General features: G+C 37.1%; 1 protein-coding gene and 1 long non-coding RNA gene across 2 annotated transcripts in view; both read left to right on the top strand.

Annotated features, from left to right (window-relative positions):
* The window catches only part of LOC134792172 (cytochrome b5-related protein-like), a 526347-nt gene that overhangs the window by 55522 nt on the left and 455017 nt on the right, over positions 1-15808 (top strand). The window lies entirely within an intron of this gene.
* On the top strand, positions 13500-14569 carry LOC134792500 (uncharacterized). Its single transcript, XR_010144435.1, has 3 exons — positions 13500-13602; positions 14009-14185; positions 14464-14569. It is a non-coding gene; the product is annotated as an uncharacterized LOC134792500 (long non-coding RNA).

Here is a 15808-nt window from a genome sequence, read left to right as displayed (position 1 = left end):
TTGGTACTCATACCCATAGTTGCCAATTCCACGTAAGTATAATTCTCCCGATGTATAAAGCAAGATCCCGTGTTCTAGTAACATTTTTCGATCAAAGAACGCGATATTTTGTTGATCAGCATTAATAATTATTCCCGCCACCTTTCAGAAACATGCCACTCTTATTGCAAATACAAACTTATTTGAATTGATTGTACCTCTACCCAAGTCAATAATTCAAACAAAGGAAGTTCAAAATTCGAAGTTGTTATAATTGAATTTCGATGAAACAATTTCAAAAGAGCCTGGCATAAAAACTTGTAAGTCGGCTAACGAAGTAAACTCGGGAAAATGTAAAGAGTTTACAGGTGGCTAGGAATTCGCATAGGCAGTGTAAACCTCATTTCAGACTCACAAAGGGGGCTGTAAGCCGTCAGAAAGTTTTGAAGCGCTGGCTTACTTTGTAAACGTTTGCCGGCGATACTTGCTTTGTTCGTTTTGAGTATTGGAATAAATCAACTTTGAGAAATTAAATAAATCGATTTTTAAAGTCTTGTTTAATAGTTTTAAATAAATACCAATGAATTACACTTACAAATATTACAAATGTATATGTTACGGGTAATGTTAGAAGGTTAATTCGACTCAAGTTTACCCTGGTATAACTTTACTACTTAGTATTACCCGAGCATTTTGGGTCAAGTCCGAAAATTTAAACAACATTTCAGTATTCGACGTTTACCCGTACATATCTAGGCTAGGTCTAGCCAACACTGGCGTGGTAATTAAAAACTTTAAGTAAAAACATCAGTATTCATAAATAAATAAAAACCAACATTTTATTGAGACTCTTATGTAAGTCAGTTCATAATAGTAGTTTAAGTAACTGTCCCTAAGAAATTCGTTTTGGCAAGTGCTTAGGTATATATAACCTTTCTGTACTACGTGGGAATTTCAGAGCATTTTGATGTCGGAACATGAGACTGACTAATCAGACGCGTACAGGTTTCAGACTTAAATCAGTATGTAGGCTTAGAATGTAATAGTTTTTTTAGGAAACTTATATGATTTTTTCAGCTAAGCTTTTGATATATAATCTGTCGCGCCAGATTTGCCCATTTCTTAATTACGCGTCTAGTAAATATTATTAAAGGTATGTACCTAGTCAATGAAGCGACGTTTTGGATCGGGATAGGTGGACCACTGTACCTTTTGGCGTCTAGTTCCCGAATCGATCAGGGCCGTTTCAATAAAACAAAGCCCGGCTTGGTAACCTAATCCGAGTGATTGGCAAATGAAATTATGTTCTACTAAATCTAATTAGCAGTAGGTAATCGGGGTTTTCGGATGCCCGAAACTGCTCAACCAACCAAAGCCCTGGTCACTGCTATTTGAATTAAAAATATGTAGGATGTTAATACCGGGTGTGGCCTGTAACACTAGCAAAAAATTAAACTGAAGGCTGTAACTGACCAACATTTGTTTAGCGACTTTCAAAAATAACTTCTGTTTTGATTTTTAGTAAAAGACGCAAGTGTTGCAAATTTTGTTATGTTTAAGGCGTGACAAGCAACGTCAATTACAATGATAATGACGTACATTGAAGATATTATTTAATTAGTATGAAAAATAATATGTCTAAAGCAGGGATCGGGTACCGGTATTTTTTGTATGGGAACGAAAACGGTATTTTTTCGTTCTTTGTTAATTGTTTCATTTCTAATTGGGAAATCTTATAATACGAAGTCGTTACCTAAATACACAACAGAGTCCTACATTTCGAGTATAAAATAATTCGAAAAATATGGTTATTTCGAAGATTTTGCAAAAAACCGGTTCCGATCCCTGGTCTAAAGACTTCATAATGTTTAAAGTTATTAAACTTCATAATTTTTAAAAGTGTCACCGTTTGAGGAGTAGGTACAATCTATGTTTTAATTGTTTGTTCGTGTAACAGGCCACACCCGGTATAAAATAGTAGTTTGTGTTACAAGGGATCCAAATGATATATTTCCGTCAAGGGCGTACATTGAATCCTGAGCGTAAATGAGGGATTCAAGTGTTAACGCCCAAGACGATATAATTTTGATACCGTGTGACACATACTGCTTTTCACATTAACTATGAGGAAATTAAAAAAAAATCTTAGCGTTGACACTACAGTGTTGCCACTTTTTAATTTCTACTCTTTTTTGCCGGGCTGTACATACGATGTTCATAGTTAATTATATTAATATTTTATACTGGCAATGAAATGTCGTTGAACAGAAAAGTGCCACTTTGATCCCTCCTAGCAGGGAAGAAAAATCCATTTTCTGATTAGGTGATGTGAAAATGTCATTTCCTAATACGGTCCAAAGAATTCGTTGTCACTATTTCGATTCCGGTTCTTATAAAATAGACAAAACCTGCTTTTCTATCTATTATTTCAGTGGCAATGTATTTACAAAGGCATGCGAAAGGTTGCAACCTTTAAATACCCATCAAAAGCGTGTACCTACTGGCTGTAAATCTCCGTACTTTATCATGACGGGACGGATGGATTGACCACCTCAAAGCAGAAGTTTCCTTGTAATTTACGAAACAACATCATTCCCGGCCTGCCACGCGTGTCAAACGAAATTCGCTGAAATTTCGGCCGTTTGACGCGAAACGTCTTTTAAATGGAAGCCCAAGGGTCAATCTAAATTCAGAAGGAACGTCTATCATCATGCCTGTCTTTGATCATTCAAAAAACTCGAATCTTAAAAAAAAACAACTACGAACAACATTTTACAATTATACCAGGGGTCCCTTTGTTTGACATAATTATTGAAAGTAATAATGTAATGATTGTCAGATTATCATTAGTCATAAATGACATAATTTTAAAACCGTTAACTTTTCAGGATTTTCGTAGGGTTATCCTATAGATAGGTTAGGTTAGCTTTGTTTTATGGCAATCCTGAAAAGTTACACGTTTCTGACAAAAACCAAATTATGACAAATGAAAATGTGGACAAACATTACATTATGACTTAAAACTTTATGGGAAACAATAGAGACCCATTAATAGCACGCTGTAACAAACAGGAGCAAAATAATGATTAATGTTCATGTTTGAGAAAATTTGTTTCTGAACAGAACTTTATACGTGCCTACATTTTAACAAGTAGACAACGAATTCCAATGATGGTAGTTCAATACCTTTCCGTCTCTTTTACCGTAGTAGTAACTTCTACGAGTAATTATTATTTTCTCCTAAATCTGTAACTAAGTACCTACACCTACCTATAAAAGTGCTACGAATATCATTCGACAGTTATTTCAATGATACTTCCGCACGAGTGTAACGTGAAAATTATCTCGAAGGGCAATCTACCCGCGGGACTTGAGGGCCATCAACTCGATCCTGATCAAATTATATTTTTTATTAGCCCCCTGCCGATTTTACGGCACTAACAAGGTACCGGAAAGTCGAGACGTATCTGTGACGTGAAATAAAATCAGTTATCGGTTTCTGTAGTATGGGAATTAGAAAAATAAGTTGTAGGTACTTACTTATCTTTTCCCGAGTTAGTTGGTTTTTGAATTTCATTTCAGTCTATATATTGTTGGAACTACACATTTCATCTTGAACCTACATAGAAATCACTTGTATGTACACAAGGATTTTTTACATACAGGTTACCCAGAACAAAATAATTTACAAAAAAATTACAATTTAAACTTTATTCAAATCGGGTTATTTAAAATAAATCATCAAGATGATGCTGTTAGCGGTCAGTATCTATGTGTACATTCTCCGAAAAATTCTCGGAAAAAAAAACCTCACTTATTTGTACACCGTGAGTTAAATTTGATCCTGAAAATTTTTTACATAAAATGTTTTTACCAAAAATGTTACTAAAATTTATTTCAAATACCAATGTAAAATAGATATAGGATTTGAAATATGATTTAGTTAAATTTTGCCAAATTATCTACGAAACACAAGTGATTCGGTTTGTATTTATTACCTATAGTGTTTTGACTATGTTAGTTAAGGTGAAGTAAGTAATAATAATTATTTCCTCAACAACGAGTGTGGGATGCATCGTGATGTGGTGGCAGCTGACAGGGGCCTCACGCCGCTCTCCTTGGCGAACGAGAACTGGCGCAAACCTGTAGTACTAAGCACCGAGGACCGCAAGGCGGCATGGAAGGATAAGCAGCTACACGGGCGGTTCTACAAGGCCCTCATGGGGCCCGATGTAGACCTACCTGCGTCGGTGAACTGGCTACGATTCGGGGACCTCTTCGGAGAAACCGAGGGTTTTGCCTGTGCAATTGCGGACGAAGTTATCATGACGAATAACTACCGGAGATATATCCTGAAGGACGGTACGGTCGACATTTGTCGGGCATGCCGCCGTCCCGGAGAGTCACTCAGGCATATTATCTCCGGTTGTTCTCATCTTGCTAACGGCGAGTACTTGCACAGACATAATCTCGTAGCCAGAATTATTCACCAGCAGCTTGCTCTTCTATACGACCTTGTGGACCGTGAAGTGCCGTACTACAAGTACTCACCTGCCCCAGTTCTCGAAAATGGTCGTGCCACGCTCTATTGGGATCGGTCTATCATCACTGACAGGACTATTGTTGCCAATAAGCCTGACATCGTGCTGATAGACCGATCGCAGCGCCGGGCCGTGCTCGCCGACGTCACCATCCCCCATGATGAGAATCTCGTGAAGGCCGAGAAGGACAAGTCCAGCAAGTACCTAGACTTAGCTCATGAGATTACCGCCATGTGGGATGTTGACTCGACGATCATTGTTCCGATAGTCGTGTCAGCGAACGGTCTCATAGCAAAGAGTCTCGACCAACACCTAGAGAGACTCTCGCTGGGTGGTTGGATCAAGGGTCAGATGCAGAAGGCGGTAATTTTGGACACGGCGCGTATAGTACGTCGGTTCCTCACTCTGCGGCCCTGACCACCGGCAGCTTGGGCCAAGCCCCGCTGCCGGCGGCACCCTAGGTTAGGTTTTTTATAATGTGTTTATATGTATTTTTTATTGTTTTGTAAGTGTTTTTATATTTTACTTTATATTCATATTATAACAAACCTAACTTAAGACGAAAAATAAATAAAGAGAATAATAAATAATAATAATAAATCATTTATTCAGATGAAATAAACCCATATGCTACTGCAGGGCAGTTTGTTGGCAGAGGGAACTCCCTTAAAACATAGATGGGTAGACTTAGCTAATTGCCTAATTAATTGTTAACTTAATATATTGTTAATACATCTTATTGCTTATGCTGGTAACTTTATCTTAATTTTGTTTAATAGAACCATTTTCATTTTAAATTTAAACATCCTAACTGATTTACATTACCTTAGTAGTAGTTTTACTCATTATTTTATATGAATAAACCATTCATCAGGTTGCTTTTTTGTAGGATTATAAAATTGCAAGGAAGCCGTACTTCTAGTAGGTATTACAACGCGTCTCAAGGCTTAACATTTGATGATCCCCAGTCAGGCGTGTCTCACTTCGCGATTTCGTCGCTTTGCTACAAGTAGCTAAAAGTACATCCGTTCCACACCAATTTTGGGGTTTGCCATAAGCCGCGCGTGGCGCTGTCGCCACCTAGCGGCCATATCTGTCCTGATCGTAACAGACGCGTTTTGTTAGAGAGTGAGTCTTCTGTACCTAGTACTATTATTTATTCTGTGCCCCAGTCAACTTGATTTAGGACAATATCAAATGAAATACTAAATTCATTTTAAAACGACTCTAAGATAAAATTTAGAAGTGCGAACTAATTAAAAGTTTTTCTTTTCTCTCACAAGCCGGATGTCTGCGGAACGTTTTTGGAAAACAGTTTTCAGCAGAAAAGTTTCCCCATTACGTGAGTATTGGGAGCCTGTATTCGTATAATTTTGTAGTTCCCAGCCCGTTTTTTATTTTATATTTGTGGCTATTAATTTTTTTGGTGTGCCGTTATGAAAATGAGAAATGAGTGTGACTATTAAGTAACTAGTATTTAATACATTCATGTTTTTAGGGGTCCGTACCTCAAAAGGAAAAAAACGGAACCCTTATAGGATCACTCGTGCGTCTGTCTGTCTGTCCGGCCATTCCCCCCCCCCCCCCCTTTATCTCTGAAACTAGGGCCTAATATTTTACTACCTACCTACCTAATTAGCTACCTAAAGTAATTACTTTGCCTATAGATGACAGGAAAACCTATAAGAAATGTGCAGTCAAGCGTGAGTCAGACTTATGTACGGAACCCTTGGAGCGCGAGTCCGACTCGCATTTGACGCGGCAGCGTGTCAAGCCAAGTTCAAGCAAAGGAACTGGCTAGCCAGCGCCGAGTGTAATATTACACGAACCACTTGGTGCCACTTTTGACCCTTCTATAACTCAAACTACGTGTGTTTAATTATACCCATAAGGACATCTAGAAGCCCAAATTTCATGAAGTTAGCTCAAACCGTTATAAAGATATGAAGGTCAAAAAGTCGTAAATTTTAGCACTGACTGACTGACATATAGTACCTACACCTAACCTACTTCCAGATGACCTAGAAGGATGAAATTTGGAATCCAGCTCGATTATTGTGTGTAATAAGCGTAGGAAAAAATCTAAAAATAAAAAAAAATTAAAAAATAGGGGGGTCCCCATACAAAAAAAAATAATAATTATGACTGACATATAGTACCTAAACCTAACCTACTTCCAGATGACCTAGAAGGATGAAATTTGGAATCCAGCTCGGTTATTGTGTGTAAACGTAGGAAAAAATCTAAAAATAAAAAAAAGTTAAAAAATAGGGGGGGGGGCCATACAATTTTTTTTTCTAATTGTAGCGTTCGAACCGTTACAAGCAGATATTTGAAACTATCCCAATATATGTATTAATATATATTTGCTATATAAAAATAAATTTAAGTCAAAAAATAAGTGCTGTCCCTATACAAAAAACTTATAATTAATACGCGCTAAACAACCGGCTAACACGCAAGAAAAAACATTAAATCTCAATACCTGCCTAGTTTTCTTTACAAAAAGTAATGATATCCCACCAAAACATAAATGTAAAAAAGGAGAGCCAAGTTCAATACAAAAATTATGCATGGCTGTGGGCTTCGCCGCAAAAAGAATGGAGATGTAAATGAGTGCCAAGTTCTATGCAAAATGCAAATATGTATTTATAGGAACAAAATAACGTTATGATACTTATAACAATTACTGTTATTTAAAAAAAATGTGAGATCTTAAAGTAGGTTAGATTTGACTTGGCCAGTTTTCATTACATAAATCAGTCATTTTATAAAGTTATTCAACATATATATATATATGTTAGGGGTCGGCTTCCTTTTGAGCGCTAATCGTGGTAACTCGTAGTAGGAAGGCTGAGGTCTTCGTTGTAGAAAAGAAACTTCGTTGTAAAATACTCATATTTATCGTTTATTTATAACTTTACACAGCACACTTTTTAAACTATCAGCACTTTAGCTATTTATAGTAATATTAGTAGCACCATCGTACAATAAATAACAATAATACACTTTTAGGACACTTTTTGTCAGCATAGGCTGTTAAGGTCTTACTCCTAAGGTTGCTCAGATAATAATGGTCGCTTTAATGAGGTGCAAGGCCTTTTATTAGACCATCGCCCCTCCAATCTCGACCACTTCCACCTGTTCGTCAGGCGAGGTGGGCTGACCGGTAGTGACGTCACAATTGTTTAATTATTTTAACAACTAAAGTAAAATTGGCAAGTTCAATCACCTTACTTTTTATAAATGAACACAAGTAAATAAAAATACGGTATTATTACTCTTATTTTTGGAAAGCCGCTAACATATATATATATTAATTCTGATAAAAACTGGCCAAGTCAAATCTAATCTACTTTAAGATCTCACTTTTTTTTTAAATAACAGCAATTGTTATAAGTATCATAACGTTATTTTGTTCCTATAAATACATATTTGGATTTTGCATAGGACTTGGCACTCATTTACATCTCCATTCTTTTTGCGGGGCTCTTAGCACACAATTCAATCAGAATCCACGTGATCTTGTTTGCCCTAATCACATACCCACGGTTCTACCCCTAAAGTATTTTTGTGAAGCCGGATTTGTAGGGAGAGCACACCTCCGTTGCTACGAGATTATCTGGATTATATTATAGATAGATTCGGCACATTTCTCGAACGTGCCAACCAAATTCTTTACGTCTTGTTAGCTATATTTATAGGCTGACATCCTACGCATCAGACTCCCGATTATAGGAAAATTCAATGTACCGTTTACGTAATTTCGGTTTTCCGGGTTGGCGCTCCGCGTAATAGCGTGAACGGTGTCGCGGCGGTTAATGATATGATAGCACGAGCAAGGTTCGATCCCTGGACGAATCCCCCCCACTTACCGAACGAACGTCTCATACAGTACCAGTGTTAGTTAGACATCCAATTACGCAGTCGTTACACTTGGTATAGAGTCGGAAGGGAGTCATTCGCAGGCACTCCAAACGACAGGAATAACACAGATAAATAACGCCTGAGCAGAAACCTGTCGCTGGATGTAATTAGATCTTTGGTAAGGGAATGTTATAATATGTATTTGAATTTTTCTTAGCTTTCATTCAAGCTTTGCATGTTTAGGTACTTAAATTGTATATTTTTTGGACGCTGACTGTACGTCATGTCAAGAATGACGTATTTACTCAAGGAATTGTATTTTTTCAAAACTATTTGCGAATGATTTAGAGGCCATGCCTGACAAAATATTAAAAGTAGGTTCTGAGCCTCTACCATCAGTTTTAACATTGACATAACGCTCACGTCTACGTAATTTACTTTCTGTACATCTCGCTTCCACTATTGCTCGCATATGCGAGTACGAGCGAGATGCATAGAAAGTAAGTTACGTAAACGTGAGCGTTATGTCAATGTCAAAACTGGTGGTAGCCGTACTGGTTACCAGGAGGTCAATTCAAACTTACATTTTGCCATCAAAATGATGTAATTTTGGTATCGCCCGCCAGTGCGTTCCCACGCGCCAATGCAAATAACATAATTAATAAAAAGATTCAAGAAAAAAAAATACAAAATCCAAAAAGATCCGAAATTTTCATGTATTCCACATTCACTCGGAGAGCATTTGACACTTCTCTTACAAAAAAAGTCAGCGGACCCTTATTTAATACAAGATGAAAATAAATGTAGCATTTAAGAACATAACAATTAAGAAGAGAGACAGACGGACCAAAACGGACGGACGGATAGGCAACCTAAGCGTAGTAGGGTTCCGATTCGACCGATACCCACCATCAACAGCGGTTAGCAATGAAACCTCATTTTAATTTTGCTGATGTATTATTTGGCAACGAACCGCTCTTCAACTCTTAGAGGTGGCCGTTATTCTAAGTAGCGTAAAATTTTACTCTTATAAGAAGGAAAAAATAAGTGTTTGGACGTTCAGCTCCGTGCTGAGCCTTTTCAGAGGTTCCATAGCCTACGAATTAGTCGTAATATAAACTGGAGGCTCATAATGTATTTGCTCATATGTATTTAAAATTTAATTTGGAAATACAATGTAGGTACTTTCAAACATTTCACTTAGGTCCTGTTTAAGTAGTTGTCCACCACAAATTAGTAAAATCATTAAATCAATACAATCAATCTACTGCGCTAATCACTTGCAGTACTTAATCATTAATCAATTCTAAATCCGTCCAAACACTAAGTTATCCCTAAATTTCTGCAGTAATGACTCGCACTAACCACTAATCCAATCGTCAACAGGCCATTTAAAGTGATTGAAATGTAAATCAGAAGTACTTATAACGTTACAATTTACGGTATTGACAATCCGAATTGATGTACCAAGTGTCAGAAAAATTGCTTATACTTCCAGGCTCTTTTTTTTATTAGGAAAGGAAAGGAACCACCTTCTGCCCGCGACATCAGGTCTGCGTGGGATGGTGATGATTGATAAAAACTGAACTTCTTCTGGCCTCAAACGATCTCAATACTTACCAAATTTCATCTAAATCGGTCTCGATTCGATCTAATTCATAAGCTGTTGTTATAATCAGAATACGCCTGTAGAATCAATATTTGCATTTTTACTGGGATTAAAACAAAATGGGGAAAATTATAGCACATTTTATATATAACGGTAGAGCGTTCTACAACAAGTCGAAAGGTAAAAGAGTCGTTATAAAATTATATATGTAGGTAGAAGAAGATATATGCAGTCACATAAATAATGCCTTTATTTTCAGTGAATGCACCAAACAACGATGCAAGATACAACATACGGGTCATTTACGTACGTATGTACGTTGTACGTTACTCAAGCGTAACAATTGTGAATAACATTGGCTTGTTTTCGTGAAAAATGCGACCATTTATCCAACCGGGAATACGAATCGACAATCAACATTACAGTAGACAAGATTGATGCAGTTTTTGATGGAATAAACGGGAAATGTTTCCCAAACACTTTTATGGCACTGGCTGTGAGTTATTTCGTTAAAATTGGATTTGAAATTAGGCGTGAATGCGTGTTATCAATAAATTTGGGGCCTTTGAATGTAAATAAGGTTATAGATGAATCAAATTAAGGCTAGACAGTAGGTAGCGGCTGTTTGCTCAGCTGATTCAACAGGCCAAAAATCCTTTTTAATCGTTGCCCTTTTACTTTCCACGCGCTGATTGGTCAATACTCCATCCACAAAGTATTTGGGATGATCCATTAAATCGCTTGTCTTAGTGATAAAAAAGGGTTTTTCACAGGTCTAATCAACTCGTTAAAAAAAGTAAATGTCAAATGTTTTTTAAATAATGTCATTTGATTTATGTTTGATTGATTTTTTTTTATTTACGGAAATAAGTAGGTACCTACCTATCTACGGTAGTCGAATAGGTTGTTTTTTTTTATTTGTTATGTGGGTATGGACATAGTTATGGAAACAAGTTTCATTTTGAAATAGAAACAAGCTGCTTTGCAGGGTTATAGCAGAAACCCAAATAACCGGTTTTTAAGTTTTATTTATTTTTAAGTGTTATTAATTAAGGAATTTTATTTTTATTTAAGCTAAAACACATTATGAAAATAAGTTTTTGCTGGTATTTACAATGTTATTAAAACAAAACAATTCCTTTTAACAATAAAGTTTTATATGGTCAACCCAAAACAAAGCTTTATTTGCATTTTTTATAAAGATATATGTAACAGCAAAATAATACTGTGAAAGTGTCATCCCCGGGTACAATCTCGGAAAGGAATCCGTTCGATTTATAAACAAAATCCTGGGAAAGGTAAGGGTTGTTGGGATTTCCATCACTTCCCGTCGCGTTTCATGAAGGGAATAATGTCACTTTTGGAGACAAGAAGTAACAATGCCAATCTACGCAGACTTTTCTTTGTTATCTGACCCATTGTATTACTTCGGATCATGTTCCCTAAATACTGACATATTGTACCCTTTTCGAACAAATATATGTAAGTACATACCTATAAGAAATGTATTAAAATGAATAAGACTACGATTCTCGCTACATGACAAAGCCTTAACCAATATCGTGTATTACATTTACACCATTAGGTACCGAAGAAAACCAAGAGTGAAAGTGAAATCGTCGTACTGATAACGGCGATCGATTGAAAGATATTCGGCGTGATGTGACGTTCCACGGCAAAAGGTACCTTATGGCGGCTGGCGCTTACGTTGCATATTAGCGCCGCAATAATATTATTGCGGCGCCATAAGGTACCTTTTGCCGTGGAACGTCACATATCTTTACTATTTCATATCTAATTAATTTCTCAAATCGCGCCGATTGTAACGCAAGGGTGAAAATAATAATCACATTCAGTGCCAGCGCGAGCTACGCGCTACGAGCGTAGCCGATAACACAGGAAAAACCGTATGTAGCGAAAAGCGCCTACGAACAGAGAACCCGCCTAGCGGGTCGCTGGCAGTGAATGTGTTATAAATAGTCTTGTTTATTGTTTATCTATCTACATGAATCAGATTGGGCTTTATCCTGCCTGAAGCGATAATAAGATGCAACAAAACGAAAGCTACCTCTATCACAAACAATTATATTGTCTAACGTAGTCATGACAATCTATTCTGTTTTGCCTGATGCACAACGACGCATTAGATCATCTTACTGTGTAACTGATGCGAGCCGATACACGGGACAATATACAAGTAAAAGTCAGCCGACAGATAACACTTTTGAACGTTCTGTACAGTGAACGAATATGTTCTGTACGATTGCGTTGAGCAGTTTGTAGTTGTACCTACTCGACAATAAAGTTGCTTGTATCGTTTTATATTACCTCGCACTGTATCGTGTTGCTTTCGTTACTGAATTGTTATTCCACTTGAGCAACGATTGATCTAATAGAACAAGTTGCGAACAACGAATAGTCCCTCCAATAACAATACTTAAGCTGCAAGGATTCGCTGTGTATGACTGAGGCACCGCCCTGACGGGTGTGGGGCACATTTAATTTGTCTGACGGGTTTGGGACACACTTCTTGTCTGACAGGGTTACAGCTGTCAGATAGTATGAATATGTTGAGCCAGGAAAATTCACATTTTTCCCGAGCCATTCGCTGTGCTGTGGTCACTTGTTTTTTCCCCCGCCATGCACTTCGCACATAACATATCCCACTCCCCCACCTACTCAGTTGCGCTTCACCAATGATGTATTGACCACGATCTTCACACATGTATTACTTTTGTATATAAAATGTAGTCGCCAGACAGATATGTGAACAAAGCCACTAATTATAAAGTTGTTAAAGTGCATGTTTAAATATGTTTGAGCACCGTGTCCGCTCCGATATATCTGATTGCGACAATAGTCAAGATTTTTACATTCCCAGGCACCCGTACGCCATATTACATCTTATTGCGCGCATGTTTGAAAATTGAATAGGTACGAGTAATGTGACACAGTTCTAGTAGGTAACAAAAAAACTGATGGATAAATACAGTGGTAGGTACATTCAGCTTGTCAAACTTAGGTACATAAGGGATCCCTCAATTTAGACAAAATTGTATTTTTTAGCACGCCGTAATTTGTAAACAAATTTGTTACCTTTTGAATTAAAAACGGTTTTACAAAACGCGCGAATTCTCTCAAACCCATTTTCTTTAAACAAAATAAACCGACAAGAGCTTTAATTAAAACGGACAAAAGGACTACCGAAATTAATTAGTTTCTTTTTCTTTTTGCATCAGTTATCCATCACTTCGCAATTTTCGAGGTCTCGCGATTGAATTTCGAATCCGTTAATAGCGTTGTTACGGTTAAAAGGATTAAACTGTGTAAGTATTACAAAAATAACACAGAACACAGTATTATATTTGATGTGAATAATACATATTAAGAACGAAAAAAAATATTCCAAAAATAACAACGGAGGAACACAGTGTTCAAAATAATTCGTATAATAATTTTATAGTTAACAAGGTTAAAGCTGCAAGTACTTACATACAATATTTATATTTCGTCTTTTTCAGCGAGGTCGTGAGACACGTGAAATCCATGGATCTTTCGAGGCCAGTCACCATTGCTATTGCACAGAGTTACATATACGATAAATCTGTGAGTATTTTCAATTATGTTGTTTTAAGGTTTCATTGTTCTGATTTTTGCTTTAATGTACTCGTATATGTAGAATATTAATTCCAAAAGAGATAACACGTACATAGGATCATTGGCATCAATTCTCTGCCAGTGTTACAAAAAATAGCACTGTGTGCTGCAAAGGCCGATTGAACTTCATCATAATCATGACACCAAAAGAGACCATGGTAAAAAGATAAAAACTAATAAGTAGGTACTTAAGTAAGTTTGAAACGGTCGATTACGCACCGCTGCGCTGCGGAGCGCGGCCGTGATAAAACGGCTTTAGTATTTATAACAATTGGTCCAGAAACTGACTAATCTCTATTCAATGTAATCAGCTGTTTGGTGCTACTGTTATGCATCACGAGTATTTTATTTTCAGGCGCAATATCTCGACGTGATAAGCTTCAATCGATACAACGCGTAGTACCACGACCCGGGGACATTGCAAATCATCACTGGCAACGTCGTCGAAGAAGCCACCGCTTGGCACCGCAAGCATAACAAGCCCGTGCTTATGTCCGAGTACGGGGCTGACTCCCTCGCTGGATTACACTTCGTGAGTGCCGATTATTGGGACATTGGTTGACCTTAATCTAAGTTGATACCTAGATACCGATCTCCGAGTCTAATTCTCAGGCAAAAATGGAAACTTCACGGTAGTCGCCTTCTGCGCTCATATGTTTAATGATGTTCTTTCCGAGGCTGCCAAATGATTACTATATTCTCCTTCTATGCCACCCGGCACAAGCTTCAGCCGTATTTTGCTTTCGGGGGATACATGGACCATTTGATTTGATCGATCATTGATTGAATAAATACACTTACTAATTGCAGTTACCGGAATACATCTGGTCAGAAGAGTACCAAGTGGGAGTGATGTCGGAGCACTTCAAGTCTTTTGACCAGTTGCGTCAAGCAGGTTTCTTCGTAGGAGAGTTTATTTGGAATTTCGCAGACTTCAAAACTGCACAGAGTGAGTAATTTTTACTGATTCGGTCACTTTTATTTAAACACCTTAATACATTTTAACTGGTGTTGGTTACAACTTTTGTTACAAACTAGTAACTTAACCGCTTATGTATGTAGCTGTGTAACTAGTTTAAATTTTCGTTACTTGACACTTTGAATGACTTACTGACGCTTTTATTTGGAATGAGACTAAACCTATTTTAGCTATCAGAGCTGAATCTTCTATCAAACCTGGGAACCGATGTAACAATTGAACATTTATTTTGGCACTTCAACATCATTAAATTAACATTAGCATGATAAACTTTGGATCTCAGATATATAACGAGGCTTATCTGCAGTCTCAGTGCTATAAAAATTGATGAAGCTTCCTCAAACCGCCCATCTTTAATGGCCCCGATAATTGAAAACTTCGGTTTAATCTACCCTGCGTAAATTGAAACTCGGCGGACTAGAAGAATGCCTGAAATTAATAAACACTAGCCTCTGCTGGCGACTTTGTTCACGTAGTTGTTTATACATATCAGCGAATCTTTTGTGTGTGAGGGAGAGCCAGTTGTTCACTACTTAAAATATAAAAAAATAATCATGTACTTGCTAATTAGGCGTATATATTACGTATTTGATATCTACTACTTACATCGAAATATCATACCAGAAAGCGTATCCGTTGACGTAGAAATAGGGCGACGAAAACTAAAGAAATTGACTGGTAAGTAAGTACCTACTATTAATAGCTACTGTCAAAACAGTTTAGTTCCAGTTTCAACTATGTTTAAAAAAATAACTCTCTAGGAAAACAATTTCAAATCCTCAGTGACCCTTAGAGTTAACATAAGTAAACTGTTGACATTATATTCCTGTGAAACAATTCCCAAGACAACCATTGAAAAATTGTTTGTTCCATTGCCGTCCCTCCTCACGGAGGTCCTACCATTCAACCCGTGAAATCGCTTACCGGGCCGTGCATATTTTCACACCCAAAATATAAAGCGATTTGATTTATCACTTTGCGTAACGTTATAGAAAATGTTTGCTCTTATATGCATTTGAAGGGGTTTTACAGTTGTTCTCTTAGCTTAGCTGAGGTAGTTAATGCGACTTGTACAACAGCTGTACAACAGCTGGTTTAAAGTAATAACAGGCTATATGATTTTTTGTGGGGGTATTTAAAAATATAGACATAAATGCAAAAAAAAACTTATAAAAC

The sequence above is a fragment of the Cydia splendana genome, chromosome 7 (assembly GCF_910591565.1).
Source record: "Cydia splendana chromosome 7, ilCydSple1.2, whole genome shotgun sequence".
NCBI classification, from domain to species: Eukaryota; Metazoa; Arthropoda; class Insecta; order Lepidoptera; family Tortricidae; genus Cydia; species Cydia splendana.
The sequence above is the reverse complement of the archived record's forward strand: the minus strand, read 5'-3'. Positions and strand labels throughout refer to the sequence as shown.